At 46.5% G+C, this 16004-nt stretch overlaps 9 non-coding genes and 1 pseudogene across 9 annotated transcripts; all 10 read left to right on the plus strand.

Moving 5' to 3' along the window:
• The first annotated feature begins 1430 nt into the window (after positions 1–1430).
• LOC142282820 (U2 spliceosomal RNA) lies at positions 1431–1621 on the plus strand. Its single transcript, XR_012744614.1, has one exon. It is a non-coding gene; the product is annotated as a U2 spliceosomal RNA (small nuclear RNA).
• A 1387-nt stretch (positions 1622–3008) lies between these two features.
• LOC142282914 (U2 spliceosomal RNA) lies at positions 3009–3199 on the plus strand. Its single transcript, XR_012744694.1, has one exon. It is a non-coding gene; the product is annotated as a U2 spliceosomal RNA (small nuclear RNA).
• Positions 3200–4586: 1387 nt separating this feature from the next.
• LOC142282925 (U2 spliceosomal RNA) lies at positions 4587–4777 on the plus strand. The gene has a single exon (XR_012744705.1). It is a non-coding gene; the product is annotated as a U2 spliceosomal RNA (small nuclear RNA).
• A 1387-nt stretch (positions 4778–6164) lies between these two features.
• LOC142282937 (U2 spliceosomal RNA) lies at positions 6165–6355 on the plus strand. The gene has a single exon (XR_012744716.1). It is a non-coding gene; the product is annotated as a U2 spliceosomal RNA (small nuclear RNA).
• A 1387-nt stretch (positions 6356–7742) lies between these two features.
• Positions 7743–7933, plus strand: LOC142282949 (U2 spliceosomal RNA). The gene has a single exon (XR_012744727.1). It is a non-coding gene; the product is annotated as a U2 spliceosomal RNA (small nuclear RNA).
• Positions 7934–9320: 1387 nt separating this feature from the next.
• Positions 9321–9511, plus strand: LOC142282827 (U2 spliceosomal RNA). Its single transcript, XR_012744620.1, has one exon. It is a non-coding gene; the product is annotated as a U2 spliceosomal RNA (small nuclear RNA).
• A 1387-nt stretch (positions 9512–10898) lies between these two features.
• LOC142282839 (U2 spliceosomal RNA) lies at positions 10899–11089 on the plus strand. Its single transcript, XR_012744631.1, has one exon. It is a non-coding gene; the product is annotated as a U2 spliceosomal RNA (small nuclear RNA).
• A 1387-nt stretch (positions 11090–12476) lies between these two features.
• Positions 12477–12667, plus strand: LOC142282850 (U2 spliceosomal RNA). Its single transcript, XR_012744642.1, has one exon. It is a non-coding gene; the product is annotated as a U2 spliceosomal RNA (small nuclear RNA).
• Positions 12668–14054: 1387 nt separating this feature from the next.
• LOC142282861 (U2 spliceosomal RNA) lies at positions 14055–14245 on the plus strand. Its single transcript, XR_012744653.1, has one exon. It is a non-coding gene; the product is annotated as a U2 spliceosomal RNA (small nuclear RNA).
• A 1387-nt stretch (positions 14246–15632) lies between these two features.
• Positions 15633–15737, plus strand: LOC142282904 (U2 spliceosomal RNA; annotated as a pseudogene).
• Positions 15738–16004: the final 267 nt, after the last annotated feature.

A 16004-nucleotide genomic window follows, 5' to 3' on the forward strand; every position in this document is an offset into this window, starting at 1 on the left:
ATTGACCTGGTATTGCAGTACCTCCAGGAACGGTGCACCCCTTCTTAACCCAGTTTCCAAAAGCAGAACTCAATTCACCTGATTCATATTAGCCCGATTTAATGAATTGGAAGAAAGCATACGTCTTCATATGCACCTCAATTTGGCCCATTCACTTTTCACACTTCCTCCTTTTGTTTTTTATCTTTCACACTTTTGACTTTCTTTATTCATCCAAATAGCAAACTCATCACCACTCAACCTGACCAACTCGGCTATGTCCCCGTGCTGCAGTTCTCTGTCTTATCTAGATCATTTGCAATTGAATGGAATAGATCCCTTTTGGACAAAGTGGATTCACCTGCTGCTGCAGTGACCACAGGTGTGATAAGATCTAGAATTGGCATCTGGTGCGATCTCTCCGCTTCCACTCCAAAGAAAGTTACCTGTTTATTCCTATCATGCATTGGTTTTTGGGGTTTTCTTTGAGTAATGATGATCTCTTTAGTAGTCTGTTGGCGCCCTCTCCTGGAGGAATAGTTTGCTTGCTCTTGGACATTCTAAAAGAGAGGTCATGATAGACATTGAGCTTCTGAGCTCAATTGGGGACAGTCATGGGTGATGAATGTTTGCAACCTACTGCGAAGCCTCATACCGCAATATAAGGAACGTCAAATACTAAGAAAGGGCGGCCTATGAAAGAATTACTACTTTCAATAAGTACACTTAAACGGCTAATTGGGAATAGAAAAACTGTAAAAAGCCCTCTGAGAAAGCCCCCCTCTAACCTTTGATAGTAAGCTTTTCTGTAGTCTGCCTGTTGATGTATTTTCCGTTTGAACTGTGCACAACATGAAGAGACGGAACACTGGCGGCTTGTCACAATGCCCCCCGATGACATCACAATAGCGCTGCTGCCTAGAAAACAAGCTGCGCAGAAGAAGTTGTTCTTTGGGTGGGAGGGTGGGCTAGTGGAAGGAGGGGGCAATCTCTTTTTTTCCCGGGTGGTAGGGGGATGACAGGAGAAGGGAAGCGGGTGGTGAGAAAGGTACAGAGGGCAGGGTTTGGGGGCTGGGAAGGAAAGGGAAAAGATTAGGGTTTGGGGATGATGAAAGGGCTTTCTACGGGTAAGGATGGCAAAGGGTGGCAGTGACGGAAAGTCAGGCAACCTGTCCTGTCCGTCTTTTTGTATCGTGAATTGGAAAGACTGCAAGGGGGAGGGGAGTTGCTTGCGCCCTAAAGGAGGAGTTATTCAGATTCATTGCAGTGGGCGGCGGCTGCAAAACGCACCATTCTTCTTGTTTTTGCTCTGCAAAGCAGCCTTTTCAAGGGTTGGCTTGGGTGACAAAATGTCTTGTGTAGGCGTGGGTTTGTCTCCCTCTCGCTCTCTCTCCCTAAGATGTGTCCGGCATAGGCCAGGGTGCCACTCGAGGCCCAAACCAATTCTGGTTATCGCTTCTCGGCCTTTTGGCTAAGATCAAGTGTAGTATCTGTTCTTATCAGTTTAATATCTGATACGTCCCCTATCTGGGGACCATATATTAAATGGATTTTTAGAACAGGGAGATGGAAAAAGAGCTTGCTCTGTCCACTCCACGCATTGACCTGGTATTGCAGTACCTCCAGGAACGGTGCACCCCTTCTTAACCCAGTTTCCAAAAGCAGAACTCAATTCACCTGATTCATATTAGCCCGATTTAATGAATTGGAAGAAAGCATACGTCTTCATATGCACCTCAATTTGGCCCATTCACTTTTCACACTTCCTCCTTTTGTTTTTTATCTTTCACACTTTTGACTTTCTTTATTCATCCAAATAGCAAACTCATCACCACTCAACCTGACCAACTCGGCTATGTCCCCGTGCTGCAGTTCTCTGTCTTATCTAGATCATTTGCAATTGAATGGAATAGATCCCTTTTGGACAAAGTGGATTCACCTGCTGCTGCAGTGACCACAGGTGTGATAAGATCTAGAATTGGCATCTGGTGCGATCTCTCCGCTTCCACTCCAAAGAAAGTTACCTGTTTATTCCTATCATGCATTGGTTTTTGGGGTTTTCTTTGAGTAATGATGATCTCTTTAGTAGTCTGTTGGCGCCCTCTCCTGGAGGAATAGTTTGCTTGCTCTTGGACATTCTAAAAGAGAGGTCATGATAGACATTGAGCTTCTGAGCTCAATTGGGGACAGTCATGGGTGATGAATGTTTGCAACCTACTGCGAAGCCTCATACCGCAATATAAGGAACGTCAAATACTAAGAAAGGGCGGCCTATGAAAGAATTACTACTTTCAATAAGTACACTTAAACGGCTAATTGGGAATAGAAAAACTGTAAAAAGCCCTCTGAGAAAGCCCCCCTCTAACCTTTGATAGTAAGCTTTTCTGTAGTCTGCCTGTTGATGTATTTTCCGTTTGAACTGTGCACAACATGAAGAGACGGAACACTGGCGGCTTGTCACAATGCCCCCCGATGACATCACAATAGCGCTGCTGCCTAGAAAACAAGCTGCGCAGAAGAAGTTGTTCTTTGGGTGGGAGGGTGGGCTAGTGGAAGGAGGGGGCAATCTCTTTTTTTCCCGGGTGGTAGGGGGATGACAGGAGAAGGGAAGCGGGTGGTGAGAAAGGTACAGAGGGCAGGGTTTGGGGGCTGGGAAGGAAAGGGAAAAGATTAGGGTTTGGGGATGATGAAAGGGCTTTCTACGGGTAAGGATGGCAAAGGGTGGCAGTGACGGAAAGTCAGGCAACCTGTCCTGTCCGTCTTTTTGTATCGTGAATTGGAAAGACTGCAAGGGGGAGGGGAGTTGCTTGCGCCCTAAAGGAGGAGTTATTCAGATTCATTGCAGTGGGCGGCGGCTGCAAAACGCACCATTCTTCTTGTTTTTGCTCTGCAAAGCAGCCTTTTCAAGGGTTGGCTTGGGTGACAAAATGTCTTGTGTAGGCGTGGGTTTGTCTCCCTCTCGCTCTCTCTCCCTAAGATGTGTCCGGCATAGGCCAGGGTGCCACTCGAGGCCCAAACCAATTCTGGTTATCGCTTCTCGGCCTTTTGGCTAAGATCAAGTGTAGTATCTGTTCTTATCAGTTTAATATCTGATACGTCCCCTATCTGGGGACCATATATTAAATGGATTTTTAGAACAGGGAGATGGAAAAAGAGCTTGCTCTGTCCACTCCACGCATTGACCTGGTATTGCAGTACCTCCAGGAACGGTGCACCCCTTCTTAACCCAGTTTCCAAAAGCAGAACTCAATTCACCTGATTCATATTAGCCCGATTTAATGAATTGGAAGAAAGCATACGTCTTCATATGCACCTCAATTTGGCCCATTCACTTTTCACACTTCCTCCTTTTGTTTTTTATCTTTCACACTTTTGACTTTCTTTATTCATCCAAATAGCAAACTCATCACCACTCAACCTGACCAACTCGGCTATGTCCCCGTGCTGCAGTTCTCTGTCTTATCTAGATCATTTGCAATTGAATGGAATAGATCCCTTTTGGACAAAGTGGATTCACCTGCTGCTGCAGTGACCACAGGTGTGATAAGATCTAGAATTGGCATCTGGTGCGATCTCTCCGCTTCCACTCCAAAGAAAGTTACCTGTTTATTCCTATCATGCATTGGTTTTTGGGGTTTTCTTTGAGTAATGATGATCTCTTTAGTAGTCTGTTGGCGCCCTCTCCTGGAGGAATAGTTTGCTTGCTCTTGGACATTCTAAAAGAGAGGTCATGATAGACATTGAGCTTCTGAGCTCAATTGGGGACAGTCATGGGTGATGAATGTTTGCAACCTACTGCGAAGCCTCATACCGCAATATAAGGAACGTCAAATACTAAGAAAGGGCGGCCTATGAAAGAATTACTACTTTCAATAAGTACACTTAAACGGCTAATTGGGAATAGAAAAACTGTAAAAAGCCCTCTGAGAAAGCCCCCCTCTAACCTTTGATAGTAAGCTTTTCTGTAGTCTGCCTGTTGATGTATTTTCCGTTTGAACTGTGCACAACATGAAGAGACGGAACACTGGCGGCTTGTCACAATGCCCCCCGATGACATCACAATAGCGCTGCTGCCTAGAAAACAAGCTGCGCAGAAGAAGTTGTTCTTTGGGTGGGAGGGTGGGCTAGTGGAAGGAGGGGGCAATCTCTTTTTTTCCCAGGTGGTAGGGGGATGACAGGAGAAGGGAAGCGGGTGGTGAGAAAGGTACAGAGGGCAGGGTTTGGGGGCTGGGAAGGAAAGGGAAAAGATTAGGGTTTGGGGATGATGAAAGGGCTTTCTACGGGTAAGGATGGCAAAGGGTGGCAGTGACGGAAAGTCAGGCAACCTGTCCTGTCCGTCTTTTTGTATCGTGAATTGGAAAGACTGCAAGGGGGAGGGGAGTTGCTTGCGCCCTAAAGGAGGAGTTATTCAGATTCATTGCAGTGGGCGGCGGCTGCAAAACGCACCATTCTTCTTGTTTTTGCTCTGCAAAGCAGCCTTTTCAAGGGTTGGCTTGGGTGACAAAATGTCTTGTGTAGGCGTGGGTTTGTCTCCCTCTCGCTCTCTCTCCCTAAGATGTGTCCGGCATAGGCCAGGGTGCCACTCGAGGCCCAAACCAATTCTGGTTATCGCTTCTCGGCCTTTTGGCTAAGATCAAGTGTAGTATCTGTTCTTATCAGTTTAATATCTGATACGTCCCCTATCTGGGGACCATATATTAAATGGATTTTTAGAACAGGGAGATGGAAAAAGAGCTTGCTCTGTCCACTCCACGCATTGACCTGGTATTGCAGTACCTCCAGGAACGGTGCACCCCTTCTTAACCCAGTTTCCAAAAGCAGAACTCAATTCACCTGATTCATATTAGCCCGATTTAATGAATTGGAAGAAAGCATACGTCTTCATATGCACCTCAATTTGGCCCATTCACTTTTCACACTTCCTCCTTTTGTTTTTTATCTTTCACACTTTTGACTTTCTTTATTCATCCAAATAGCAAACTCATCACCACTCAACCTGACCAACTCGGCTATGTCCCCGTGCTGCAGTTCTCTGTCTTATCTAGATCATTTGCAATTGAATGGAATAGATCCCTTTTGGACAAAGTGGATTCACCTGCTGCTGCAGTGACCACAGGTGTGATAAGATCTAGAATTGGCATCTGGTGCGATCTCTCCGCTTCCACTCCAAAGAAAGTTACCTGTTTATTCCTATCATGCATTGGTTTTTGGGGTTTTCTTTGAGTAATGATGATCTCTTTAGTAGTCTGTTGGCGCCCTCTCCTGGAGGAATAGTTTGCTTGCTCTTGGACATTCTAAAAGAGAGGTCATGATAGACATTGAGCTTCTGAGCTCAATTGGGGACAGTCATGGGTGATGAATGTTTGCAACCTACTGCGAAGCCTCATACCGCAATATAAGGAACGTCAAATACTAAGAAAGGGCGGCCTATGAAAGAATTACTACTTTCAATAAGTACACTTAAACGGCTAATTGGGAATAGAAAAACTGTAAAAAGCCCTCTGAGAAAGCCCCCCTCTAACCTTTGATAGTAAGCTTTTCTGTAGTCTGCCTGTTGATGTATTTTCCGTTTGAACTGTGCACAACATGAAGAGACGGAACACTGGCGGCTTGTCACAATGCCCCCCGATGACATCACAATAGCGCTGCTGCCTAGAAAACAAGCTGCGCAGAAGAAGTTGTTCTTTGGGTGGGAGGGTGGGCTAGTGGAAGGAGGGGGCAATCTCTTTTTTTCCCGGGTGGTAGGGGGATGACAGGAGAAGGGAAGCGGGTGGTGAGAAAGGTACAGAGGGCAGGGTTTGGGGGCTGGGAAGGAAAGGGAAAAGATTAGGGTTTGGGGATGATGAAAGGGCTTTCTACGGGTAAGGATGGCAAAGGGTGGCAGTGACGGAAAGTCAGGCAACCTGTCCTGTCCGTCTTTTTGTATCGTGAATTGGAAAGACTGCAAGGGGGAGGGGAGTTGCTTGCGCCCTAAAGGAGGAGTTATTCAGATTCATTGCAGTGGGCGGCGGCTGCAAAACGCACCATTCTTCTTGTTTTTGCTCTGCAAAGCAGCCTTTTCAAGGGTTGGCTTGGGTGACAAAATGTCTTGTGTAGGCGTGGGTTTGTCTCCCTCTCGCTCTCTCTCCCTAAGATGTGTCCGGCATAGGCCAGGGTGCCACTCGAGGCCCAAACCAATTCTGGTTATCGCTTCTCGGCCTTTTGGCTAAGATCAAGTGTAGTATCTGTTCTTATCAGTTTAATATCTGATACGTCCCCTATCTGGGGACCATATATTAAATGGATTTTTAGAACAGGGAGATGGAAAAAGAGCTTGCTCTGTCCACTCCACGCATTGACCTGGTATTGCAGTACCTCCAGGAACGGTGCACCCCTTCTTAACCCAGTTTCCAAAAGCAGAACTCAATTCACCTGATTCATATTAGCCCGATTTAATGAATTGGAAGAAAGCATACGTCTTCATATGCACCTCAATTTGGCCCATTCACTTTTCACACTTCCTCCTTTTGTTTTTTATCTTTCACACTTTTGACTTTCTTTATTCATCCAAATAGCAAACTCATCACCACTCAACCTGACCAACTCGGCTATGTCCCCGTGCTGCAGTTCTCTGTCTTATCTAGATCATTTGCAATTGAATGGAATAGATCCCTTTTGGACAAAGTGGATTCACCTGCTGCTGCAGTGACCACAGGTGTGATAAGATCTAGAATTGGCATCTGGTGCGATCTCTCCGCTTCCACTCCAAAGAAAGTTACCTGTTTATTCCTATCATGCATTGGTTTTTGGGGTTTTCTTTGAGTAATGATGATCTCTTTAGTAGTCTGTTGGCGCCCTCTCCTGGAGGAATAGTTTGCTTGCTCTTGGACATTCTAAAAGAGAGGTCATGATAGACATTGAGCTTCTGAGCTCAATTGGGGACAGTCATGGGTGATGAATGTTTGCAACCTACTGCGAAGCCTCATACCGCAATATAAGGAACGTCAAATACTAAGAAAGGGCGGCCTATGAAAGAATTACTACTTTCAATAAGTACACTTAAACGGCTAATTGGGAATAGAAAAACTGTAAAAAGCCCTCTGAGAAAGCCCCCCTCTAACCTTTGATAGTAAGCTTTTCTGTAGTCTGCCTGTTGATGTATTTTCCGTTTGAACTGTGCACAACATGAAGAGACGGAACACTGGCGGCTTGTCACAATGCCCCCCGATGACATCACAATAGCGCTGCTGCCTAGAAAACAAGCTGCGCAGAAGAAGTTGTTCTTTGGGTGGGAGGGTGGGCTAGTGGAAGGAGGGGGCAATCTCTTTTTTTCCCGGGTGGTAGGGGGATGACAGGAGAAGGGAAGCGGGTGGTGAGAAAGGTACAGAGGGCAGGGTTTGGGGGCTGGGAAGGAAAGGGAAAAGATTAGGGTTTGGGGATGATGAAAGGGCTTTCTACGGGTAAGGATGGCAAAGGGTGGCAGTGACGGAAAGTCAGGCAACCTGTCCTGTCCGTCTTTTTGTATCGTGAATTGGAAAGACTGCAAGGGGGAGGGGAGTTGCTTGCGCCCTAAAGGAGGAGTTATTCAGATTCATTGCAGTGGGCGGCGGCTGCAAAACGCACCATTCTTCTTGTTTTTGCTCTGCAAAGCAGCCTTTTCAAGGGTTGGCTTGGGTGACAAAATGTCTTGTGTAGGCGTGGGTTTGTCTCCCTCTCGCTCTCTCTCCCTAAGATGTGTCCGGCATAGGCCAGGGTGCCACTCGAGGCCCAAACCAATTCTGGTTATCGCTTCTCGGCCTTTTGGCTAAGATCAAGTGTAGTATCTGTTCTTATCAGTTTAATATCTGATACGTCCCCTATCTGGGGACCATATATTAAATGGATTTTTAGAACAGGGAGATGGAAAAAGAGCTTGCTCTGTCCACTCCACGCATTGACCTGGTATTGCAGTACCTCCAGGAACGGTGCACCCCTTCTTAACCCAGTTTCCAAAAGCAGAACTCAATTCACCTGATTCATATTAGCCCGATTTAATGAATTGGAAGAAAGCATACGTCTTCATATGCACCTCAATTTGGCCCATTCACTTTTCACACTTCCTCCTTTTGTTTTTTATCTTTCACACTTTTGACTTTCTTTATTCATCCAAATAGCAAACTCATCACCACTCAACCTGACCAACTCGGCTATGTCCCCGTGCTGCAGTTCTCTGTCTTATCTAGATCATTTGCAATTGAATGGAATAGATCCCTTTTGGACAAAGTGGATTCACCTGCTGCTGCAGTGACCACAGGTGTGATAAGATCTAGAATTGGCATCTGGTGCGATCTCTCCGCTTCCACTCCAAAGAAAGTTACCTGTTTATTCCTATCATGCATTGGTTTTTGGGGTTTTCTTTGAGTAATGATGATCTCTTTAGTAGTCTGTTGGCGCCCTCTCCTGGAGGAATAGTTTGCTTGCTCTTGGACATTCTAAAAGAGAGGTCATGATAGACATTGAGCTTCTGAGCTCAATTGGGGACAGTCATGGGTGATGAATGTTTGCAACCTACTGCGAAGCCTCATACCGCAATATAAGGAACGTCAAATACTAAGAAAGGGCGGCCTATGAAAGAATTACTACTTTCAATAAGTACACTTAAACGGCTAATTGGGAATAGAAAAACTGTAAAAAGCCCTCTGAGAAAGCCCCCCTCTAACCTTTGATAGTAAGCTTTTCTGTAGTCTGCCTGTTGATGTATTTTCCGTTTGAACTGTGCACAACATGAAGAGACGGAACACTGGCGGCTTGTCACAATGCCCCCCGATGACATCACAATAGCGCTGCTGCCTAGAAAACAAGCTGCGCAGAAGAAGTTGTTCTTTGGGTGGGAGGGTGGGCTAGTGGAAGGAGGGGGCAATCTCTTTTTTTCCCGGGTGGTAGGGGGATGACAGGAGAAGGGAAGCGGGTGGTGAGAAAGGTACAGAGGGCAGGGTTTGGGGGCTGGGAAGGAAAGGGAAAAGATTAGGGTTTGGGGATGATGAAAGGGCTTTCTACGGGTAAGGATGGCAAAGGGTGGCAGTGACGGAAAGTCAGGCAACCTGTCCTGTCCGTCTTTTTGTATCGTGAATTGGAAAGACTGCAAGGGGGAGGGGAGTTGCTTGCGCCCTAAAGGAGGAGTTATTCAGATTCATTGCAGTGGGCGGCGGCTGCAAAACGCACCATTCTTCTTGTTTTTGCTCTGCAAAGCAGCCTTTTCAAGGGTTGGCTTGGGTGACAAAATGTCTTGTGTAGGCGTGGGTTTGTCTCCCTCTCGCTCTCTCTCCCTAAGATGTGTCCGGCATAGGCCAGGGTGCCACTCGAGGCCCAAACCAATTCTGGTTATCGCTTCTCGGCCTTTTGGCTAAGATCAAGTGTAGTATCTGTTCTTATCAGTTTAATATCTGATACGTCCCCTATCTGGGGACCATATATTAAATGGATTTTTAGAACAGGGAGATGGAAAAAGAGCTTGCTCTGTCCACTCCACGCATTGACCTGGTATTGCAGTACCTCCAGGAACGGTGCACCCCTTCTTAACCCAGTTTCCAAAAGCAGAACTCAATTCACCTGATTCATATTAGCCCGATTTAATGAATTGGAAGAAAGCATACGTCTTCATATGCACCTCAATTTGGCCCATTCACTTTTCACACTTCCTCCTTTTGTTTTTTATCTTTCACACTTTTGACTTTCTTTATTCATCCAAATAGCAAACTCATCACCACTCAACCTGACCAACTCGGCTATGTCCCCGTGCTGCAGTTCTCTGTCTTATCTAGATCATTTGCAATTGAATGGAATAGATCCCTTTTGGACAAAGTGGATTCACCTGCTGCTGCAGTGACCACAGGTGTGATAAGATCTAGAATTGGCATCTGGTGCGATCTCTCCGCTTCCACTCCAAAGAAAGTTACCTGTTTATTCCTATCATGCATTGGTTTTTGGGGTTTTCTTTGAGTAATGATGATCTCTTTAGTAGTCTGTTGGCGCCCTCTCCTGGAGGAATAGTTTGCTTGCTCTTGGACATTCTAAAAGAGAGGTCATGATAGACATTGAGCTTCTGAGCTCAATTGGGGACAGTCATGGGTGATGAATGTTTGCAACCTACTGCGAAGCCTCATACCGCAATATAAGGAACGTCAAATACTAAGAAAGGGCGGCCTATGAAAGAATTACTACTTTCAATAAGTACACTTAAACGGCTAATTGGGAATAGAAAAACTGTAAAAAGCCCTCTGAGAAAGCCCCCCTCTAACCTTTGATAGTAAGCTTTTCTGTAGTCTGCCTGTTGATGTATTTTCCGTTTGAACTGTGCACAACATGAAGAGACGGAACACTGGCGGCTTGTCACAATGCCCCCCGATGACATCACAATAGCGCTGCTGCCTAGAAAACAAGCTGCGCAGAAGAAGTTGTTCTTTGGGTGGGAGGGTGGGCTAGTGGAAGGAGGGGGCAATCTCTTTTTTTCCCGGGTGGTAGGGGGATGACAGGAGAAGGGAAGCGGGTGGTGAGAAAGGTACAGAGGGCAGGGTTTGGGGGCTGGGAAGGAAAGGGAAAAGATTAGGGTTTGGGGATGATGAAAGGGCTTTCTACGGGTAAGGATGGCAAAGGGTGGCAGTGACGGAAAGTCAGGCAACCTGTCCTGTCCGTCTTTTTGTATCGTGAATTGGAAAGACTGCAAGGGGGAGGGGAGTTGCTTGCGCCCTAAAGGAGGAGTTATTCAGATTCATTGCAGTGGGCGGCGGCTGCAAAACGCACCATTCTTCTTGTTTTTGCTCTGCAAAGCAGCCTTTTCAAGGGTTGGCTTGGGTGACAAAATGTCTTGTGTAGGCGTGGGTTTGTCTCCCTCTCGCTCTCTCTCCCTAAGATGTGTCCGGCATAGGCCAGGGTGCCACTCGAGGCCCAAACCAATTCTGGTTATCGCTTCTCGGCCTTTTGGCTAAGATCAAGTGTAGTATCTGTTCTTATCAGTTTAATATCTGATACGTCCCCTATCTGGGGACCATATATTAAATGGATTTTTAGAACAGGGAGATGGAAAAAGAGCTTGCTCTGTCCACTCCACGCATTGACCTGGTATTGCAGTACCTCCAGGAACGGTGCACCCCTTCTTAACCCAGTTTCCAAAAGCAGAACTCAATTCACCTGATTCATATTAGCCCGATTTAATGAATTGGAAGAAAGCATACGTCTTCATATGCACCTCAATTTGGCCCATTCACTTTTCACACTTCCTCCTTTTGTTTTTTATCTTTCACACTTTTGACTTTCTTTATTCATCCAAATAGCAAACTCATCACCACTCAACCTGACCAACTCGGCTATGTCCCCGTGCTGCAGTTCTCTGTCTTATCTAGATCATTTGCAATTGAATGGAATAGATCCCTTTTGGACAAAGTGGATTCACCTGCTGCTGCAGTGACCACAGGTGTGATAAGATCTAGAATTGGCATCTGGTGCGATCTCTCCGCTTCCACTCCAAAGAAAGTTACCTGTTTATTCCTATCATGCATTGGTTTTTGGGGTTTTCTTTGAGTAATGATGATCTCTTTAGTAGTCTGTTGGCGCCCTCTCCTGGAGGAATAGTTTGCTTGCTCTTGGACATTCTAAAAGAGAGGTCATGATAGACATTGAGCTTCTGAGCTCAATTGGGGACAGTCATGGGTGATGAATGTTTGCAACCTACTGCGAAGCCTCATACCGCAATATAAGGAACGTCAAATACTAAGAAAGGGCGGCCTATGAAAGAATTACTACTTTCAATAAGTACACTTAAACGGCTAATTGGGAATAGAAAAACTGTAAAAAGCCCTCTGAGAAAGCCCCCCTCTAACCTTTGATAGTAAGCTTTTCTGTAGTCTGCCTGTTGATGTATTTTCCGTTTGAACTGTGCACAACATGAAGAGACGGAACACTGGCGGCTTGTCACAATGCCCCCCGATGACATCACAATAGCGCTGCTGCCTAGAAAACAAGCTGCGCAGAAGAAGTTGTTCTTTGGGTGGGAGGGTGGGCTAGTGGAAGGAGGGGGCAATCTCTTTTTTTCCCGGGTGGTAGGGGGATGACAGGAGAAGGGAAGCGGGTGGTGAGAAAGGTACAGAGGGCAGGGTTTGGGGGCTGGGAAGGAAAGGGAAAAGATTAGGGTTTGGGGATGATGAAAGGGCTTTCTACGGGTAAGGATGGCAAAGGGTGGCAGTGACGGAAAGTCAGGCAACCTGTCCTGTCCGTCTTTTTGTATCGTGAATTGGAAAGACTGCAAGGGGGAGGGGAGTTGCTTGCGCCCTAAAGGAGGAGTTATTCAGATTCATTGCAGTGGGCGGCGGCTGCAAAACGCACCATTCTTCTTGTTTTTGCTCTGCAAAGCAGCCTTTTCAAGGGTTGGCTTGGGTGACAAAATGTCTTGTGTAGGCGTGGGTTTGTCTCCCTCTCGCTCTCTCTCCCTAAGATGTGTCCGGCATAGGCCAGGGTGCCACTCGAGGCCCAAACCAATTCTGGTTATCGCTTCTCGGCCTTTTGGCTAAGATCAAGTGTAGTATCTGTTCTTATCAGTTTAATATCTGATACGTCCCCTATCTGGGGACCATATATTAAATGGATTTTTAGAACAGGGAGATGGAAAAAGAGCTTGCTCTGTCCACTCCACGCATTGACCTGGTATTGCAGTACCTCCAGGAACGGTGCACCCCTTCTTAACCCAGTTTCCAAAAGCAGAACTCAATTCACCTGATTCATATTAGCCCGATTTAATGAATTGGAAGAAAGCATACGTCTTCATATGCACCTCAATTTGGCCCATTCACTTTTCACACTTCCTCCTTTTGTTTTTTATCTTTCACACTTTTGACTTTCTTTATTCATCCAAATAGCAAACTCATCACCACTCAACCTGACCAACTCGGCTATGTCCCCGTGCTGCAGTTCTCTGTCTTATCTAGATCATTTGCAATTGAATGGAATAGATCCCTTTTGGACAAAGTGGATTCACCTGCTGCTGCAGTGACCACAGGTGTGATAAGATCTAGAATTGGCATCTGGTGCGATCTCTCCGCTTCCACTCCAAAGAAAGTTACCTGTTTATTCCTATCATGCATTGGTTTTTGGGGTTTTCTTTGAGTAATGATGATCTCTTTAGTAGTCTGTTGGCGCCCTCTCCTGGAGGAATAGTTTGCTTGCTCTTGGACATTCTAAAAGAGAGGTCATGATAGACATTGAGCTTCTGAGCTCAATTGGGGACAGTCATGGGTGATGAATGTTTGCAACCTACTGCGAAGCCTCATACCGCAATATAAGGAACGTCAAATACTAAGAAAGGGCGGCCTATGAAAGAATTACTACTTTCAATAAGTACACTTAAACGGCTAATTGGGAATAGAAAAACTGTAAAAAGCCCTCTGAGAAAGCCCCCCTCTAACCTTTGATAGTAAGCTTTTCTGTAGTCTGCCTGTTGATGTATTTTCCGTTTGAACTGTGCACAACATGAAGAGACGGAACACTGGCGGCTTGTCACAATGCCCCCCGATGACATCACAATAGCGCTGCTGCCTAGAAAACAAGCTGCGCAGAAGAAGTTGTTCTTTGGGTGGGAGGGTGGGCTAGTGGAAGGAGGGGGCAATCTCTTTTTTTCCCGGGTGGTAGGGGGATGACAGGAGAAGGGAAGCGGGTGGTGAGAAAGGTACAGAGGGCAGGGTTTGGGGGCTGGGAAGGAAAGGGAAAAGATTAGGGTTTGGGGATGATGAAAGGGCTTTCTACGGGTAAGGATGGCAAAGGGTGGCAGTGACGGAAAGTCAGGCAACCTGTCCTGTCCGTCTTTTTGTATCGTGAATTGGAAAGACTGCAAGGGGGAGGGGAGTTGCTTGCGCCCTAAAGGAGGAGTTATTCAGATTCATTGCAGTGGGCGGCGGCTGCAAAACGCACCATTCTTCTTGTTTTTGCTCTGCAAAGCAGCCTTTTCAAGGGTTGGCTTGGGTGACAAAATGTCTTGTGTAGGCGTGGGTTTGTCTCCCTCTCGCTCTCTCTCCCTAAGATGTGTCCGGCATAGGCCAGGGTGCCACTCGAGGCCCAAACCAATTCTGGTTATCGCTTCTCGGCCTTTTGGCTAAGATCAAGTGTAGTATCTGTTCTTATCAGTTTAATATCTGATACGTCCCCTATCTGGGGACCATATATTAAATGGATTTTTAGAACAGGGAGATGGAAAAAGAGCTTGCTCTGTCCACTCCACGCATTGACCTGGTATTGCAGTACCTCCAGGAACGGTGCACCCCTTCTTAACCCAGTTTCCAAAAGCAGAACTCAATTCACCTGATTCATATTAGCCCGATTTAATGAATTGGAAGAAAGCATACGTCTTCATATGCACCTCAATTTGGCCCATTCACTTTTCACACTTCCTCCTTTTGTTTTTTATCTTTCACACTTTTGACTTTCTTTATTCATCCAAATAGCAATCTCATCACCACTCAACCTGACCAACTCGGCTATGTCCCCGTGCTGCAGTTCTCTGTCTTATCTAGATCATTTGCAATTGAATGGAATAGATCCCTTTTGGACAAAGTGGATTCACCTGCTGCTGCAGTGACCACAGGTGTGATAAGATCTAGAATTGGCATCTGGTGCGATCTCTCCGCTTCCACTCCAAAGAAAGTTACCTGTTTATTCCTATCATGCATTGGTTTTTGGGGTTTTCTTTGAGTAATGATGATCTCTTTAGTAGTCTGTTGGCGCCCTCTCCTGGAGGAATAGTTTGCTTGCTCTTGGACATTCTAAAAGAGAGGTCATGATAGACATTGAGCTTCTGAGCTCAATTGGGGACAGTCATGGGTGATGAATGTTTGCAACCTACTGCGAAGCCTCATACCGCAATATAAGGAACGTCAAATACTAAGAAAGGGCGGCCTATGAAAGAATTACTACTTTCAATAAGTACACTTAAACGGCTAATTGGGAATAGAAAAACTGTAAAAAGCCCTCTGAGAAAGCCCCCCTCTAACCTTTGATAGTAAGCTTTTCTGTAGTCTGCCTGTTGATGTATTTTCCGTTTGAACTGTGCACAACATGAAGAGACGGAACACTGGCGGCTTGTCACAATGCCCCCCGATGACATCACAATAGCGCTGCTGCCTAGAAAACAAGCTGCGCAGAAGAAGTTGTTCTTTGGATGGGAGGGTGGGCTAGTGGAAGGAGGGGGCAATCTCTTTTTTTCCCGGGTGGTAGGGGGATGACAGGAGAAGGGAAGCGGGTGGTGAGAAAGGTACAGAGGGCAGGGTTTGGGGGCTGGGAAGGAAAGGGAAAAGATTAGGGTTTGGGGATGATGAAAGGGCTTTCTACGGGTAAGGATGGCAAAGGGTGGCAGTGACGGAAAGTCAGGCAACCTGTCCTGTCCGTCTTTTTGTATCGTGAATTGGAAAGACTGCAAGGGGGAGGGGAGTTGCTTGCGCCCTAAAGGAGGAGTTATTCAGATTCATTGCAGTGGGCGGCGGCTGCAAAACGCACCATTCTTCTTGTTTTTGCTCTGCAAAGCAGCCTTTTCAAGGGTTGGCTTGGGTGACAAAATGTCTTGTGTAGGCGTTGGTTTGTCTCCCTCTCGCTCTCTCTCCCTAAGATGTGTCCGGCATAGGCCAGGGTGCCACTCGAGGCCCAAACCAATTCTGGTTATCGCTTCTCGGCCTTTTGGCTAAGATCAAGTGTAGTATCTGTTCTTATCAGAACAAACTGAGCTAGCTACACTTGACGAGATACGATCAGGGAGACGAGCTCCAAAGCCCAGCCGAGACCGGAAGAGGGAGATCGGACGGAAGAAGAGCTTGGCAGAAAGAAGCAAGAAGACGAAGGCTCGGAGAAGACTTGGGGAGACCAGAGGAACTTCGAGGAGGAACACAGCGGGAGAAGACACCCGGAGAAGAATCCAAGATCCAGCTCCGGGAACTCAAGCAGGAACCAGCCATGGCAAGCAAGCCAGAGAAGGCAGCCAAGAAGGCTCAGGACCCAGGGACCTCCAGGAAGGCTCATCCAGAGGCTTCTTCGGC

This window comes from Anomaloglossus baeobatrachus, unplaced genomic scaffold (assembly GCF_048569485.1).
Source record: "Anomaloglossus baeobatrachus isolate aAnoBae1 unplaced genomic scaffold, aAnoBae1.hap1 Scaffold_523, whole genome shotgun sequence".
Classification (NCBI taxonomy): domain Eukaryota; kingdom Metazoa; phylum Chordata; class Amphibia; order Anura; family Aromobatidae; genus Anomaloglossus; species Anomaloglossus baeobatrachus.